At 31.4% G+C, this 3,734-nt stretch overlaps 1 protein-coding gene across 1 annotated transcript in view; it reads left to right on the plus strand.

The window, feature by feature from the left end:
- LOC107302704 (transmembrane serine protease 12) overlaps nucleotides 1–3,734 on the plus strand; it is a 13,591-nt gene that overhangs the window by 6,732 nt on the left and 3,125 nt on the right. The window lies entirely within an intron of this gene.

The raw sequence follows: 3,734 nt of genomic DNA on the forward strand, positions 1-3,734 counted from the left end.
ATTAAAGAAAAGTGAGATAAAAATTATTTGATTTGAAAATATTTGTACATTTTTATGAATCTATTTTTTCCTCCTGAATTGATTTATAAAGCAAGAAAACTTTATGAAGCAAGAAAACTTTATGAAGCAAGAAAACTATTAGAAATGTACATTTTTATTTGGGATAAGATGAAGTATTCCACCTAGTAAACTATACTAATTTAACATAACAGGATTGGCTGTGCAGAAAACAACAAAAAACCTGTATAAATAGGTAACTTTGACTTTATAACTTAAAAAGGCAGTTTATTTTCTCACAGAACATATTTATTTAGGGTCATGGAAATATGTATTGAAAATGAATTCTATGCTAATCAAATCAGATTTTTAGGTATGCCCCATAACATAGGTCAGTACCGTACACAAGATTTATATAAATTAAGCTTCACATGTTAACTGAAAATATGTATTGTATAAAATGATTATTGTATAAAATGATTTACACAATAATTTTGTTACAAATTGTAATTAAAATTAAAAATAATGCAACTGAAAAAATAGATTAAAAAGAAAGCATAGAAAATAAAAAATAGAAAGTCATAGAAAACAAAAAAAAAATAATATTGTGAAGAAAAAGAAAAGAAATATATAAAGAAGTGATTTCACCTTCCTCATAATTATAATTTTTTCTAATAACTTAGCATCTTCTCTTAAAATACAATAAATGATACCTTCTTCCCATAACTTCTGCTCTTAACTTAACTAATCCTTAAAACCTTGTCATCCTAATTTTAGCAAAAGTCCATCAAGGGTTACCAGAAATAAGAACATATATATTTTAAGCTTGGTCAAATAAACCAACTTTCTTTTACTTCTTCCCTTTTACTTCTAAAAATCTTAATTTTTAGTCCCTCCAACTAATGTAGAACTTGATTTCTTTTCATTTCTTCTTTGTCCTTTCTCATTAAATTCTTCAAATCTTCAATAAGTCTTTTGTAAATCCCATATAGGAAATTATTTAGGTCGCTGTTTGTTTTTTGTAAATATCCCTTTTAATTATTAATATACTGTACAAGCCAGCTTCTTTTGTATATCCAGTATAAAATCTTTTTCTATGTCATTCTTATAGCCTGTCATTTTTAAATCCATTTTCACATCAGTCTCAATCATGTCAGATAATACTTGTTCCTCTTCAGTAGGATCTTTTTATCTACCTATAGAGATAGATACACTTAAAATTAACTTTCCATTGATCAAAATATCTTTCAATATGTCCAATTTTGCCTCATTGTAAATCAAAATTGAATGTTCTTCTCCTTTAATTATAATGTTTAGTTCCCTTCAGAGTTTCCAATTTTTAAACCTTATTTTTTTTAAAAAAAAAAATCAAAACAAAGGCATTTTCCCATGGAAAGAATTATTTAAAATTCTTTAAAATTAATTCCAAAATCTTATTTCAAATTTATCTGGTCCCTTAGTCCAATTGTATCTTTTTAAAATCAAAGTTTTGATCACCCTTTTGCTGTTTATTGGAGAAAAAATTAAGTTCTTAAACTTGTTGTTAAAACTTCTTTTGTTAAGGATTGAATAAAACTCTCCCACGACTGGAAAACCTATCAGTATTCCTAATAGCTGAAAAGCTACTAACAAGCAATTTCTGAAAGTGAATAGAAAAGAAAATATGCAAACTTAAGTGTCATTTCAAAGGTGCCAACCATGGTTTGAACAAGATCGTTATTCACTGGTCTTCCAGAGCTCTAAACCCACTAGAGCAGGGGTGTCAGACTCGCAACATCATGTGACGTGTCATGACGTATCACAACTTTTTTTCCATTGCTGGCAATGGGATGGGTGTGGTTTCGGCATAATGCATCTGGCCCTCAGGCCGGCAGTTTGACACTCCTGCACTGGAGACTGCTATCTTGTATTCATCTTGCAAGGAGCAGCTGACTGGAGCACTTATGGTGATCTCCTTGTCCAGAGAGGAATTATTTCAGTCTACTTGCGGACTTTTCATTCCTTTTCATTTGTCAGTTCTACTTTTTGCAAAGTTGCCTTTAATATCATTTTTTCCCCTGGAAGTCCCATAAAATGATCAAATCCTAATAGTTGCCATGTCTTTCACTGGATCATGCTATTAGGTTGTCGTAACAAAAGAAACCATGCAATTAGCAATCTAATAGCAAAAATGCCACTGAGTGCTCAGTAGGCTCTAGATATTAGGATCCTAGCAACTTTGCTAAGGATACACAGTATTGCTGTGTATAATAGATAATAAAGCAGATAATGGGGCAGATTTTTAATTTGGAATTGGCAGCATCTATAAAACCTTGGAAAAGAAAATTTGGCAACCAAAATGCAGTAAAAGAGAACATGATTATTGGAAAGAGAAAAAGATTAAGTGTACCTCAAGCTGTGCGTGACCTTTTATAATTACAGGTAATTATAGATACATATAATTTTCTTGGCAACAATATAGAACTAGTTTGTCATTTTTTTGTGACTTTTTTGGGGGAGGAAGGCTTTTCAGTGTGGTCTACAGCCTTGAGATTTCCTGTAGATTCCTAGATTGCTTACATTTCAAGATAAGTCAAAGCTAGCTGAGTCCATGTTATCTTTAAAGGAAAAATCTGCCAGCCAAAATATTCCTGAAATTAGTGGTTAAGAGAAAGGAATATTTTGTCAGAACCAGAGGCTCGCCAGCAAGTGGTCTGACTGTAGCCAGGGAGAAAGCCCTATCTTCCTCAAATCCCCCCCCTTTTTTGCTGGTTTCTTTCATTTTTAATCAGTTTCCAGAAAAAAAATGGGAGAAATGGATTTGCTTAATGACCACACGATTCACTTACTTACCACATGGTTCTCTTAATGATTGCATGATTCACAATCATCATAAAAGTGGTTGTAAAACAGTCAGTTACGTGATGACCCACTTAATGATTGCAGTGACTTATGACCAGAATTCTGGGCTCAGTTTTCATTAAGTGGGAACTACCTGTATTGTGAATTGAAAAATAAAATGTAGTTTTCCACTGATTTGGTACACAAAATCTGAGAGATATAGCAATAGCATTTCTATTAATAAAGGCTGGGCGAATTGGGTAACAAAATGACAAAACCTGGTAGTATTTTTTCCAAATTCATCAAAACCTTTCAACCAAAATGTTTAATTATCATTATTAGTAGAGACATTACTATGTACCAATCTGAGGATACCTCATATGCACTTTAGACAAGCTTGCTTAATATAATGCAAATTTAAGAATGTAGCACTATTAATTATTATAGTTGGGTTTTGATGAATTGCCAATATAGATTTAAAGAAAATTTTATACTGTCAAGTGTTTTGAATAGAACCACTAAATTCCAAATCCAAGATCTCTTCTGATAATTTTTAAACACTTTCACAAAAGTGTTTTAATGTAATTGTTTTATATTGGGGATACTAGGTCAACACTACAGAAATTCAGATAAACATTAAATGACAGCAAATATAAAGGTATTCTAGAATAACCTCTGATCAGATTTGCACAGCCCAGATCTGATAGTTTAGCCCTACGCATCATGACCTGATTGCACTTGTCTTATTTGAAACCAGATTGCACTTATGACTAAATCTTCTATAAGATATATTCATATAGGTAGGTTTCCTATCAATAATCAAATTTCTGATTCTGTATAGGATTACTGATTCTGATTTTGGTCTCGTAAGAAGCTTATTAATTTTGCCTAGAACAGTTGCCATGACAATTCTTAAA

This window comes from Protobothrops mucrosquamatus, unplaced genomic scaffold (assembly GCF_001527695.2).
Source record: "Protobothrops mucrosquamatus isolate PMUCROS unplaced genomic scaffold, P.Mucros_1.0 scaffold_282, whole genome shotgun sequence".
Lineage (NCBI taxonomy): Eukaryota > Metazoa > Chordata > Lepidosauria > Squamata > Viperidae > Protobothrops > Protobothrops mucrosquamatus.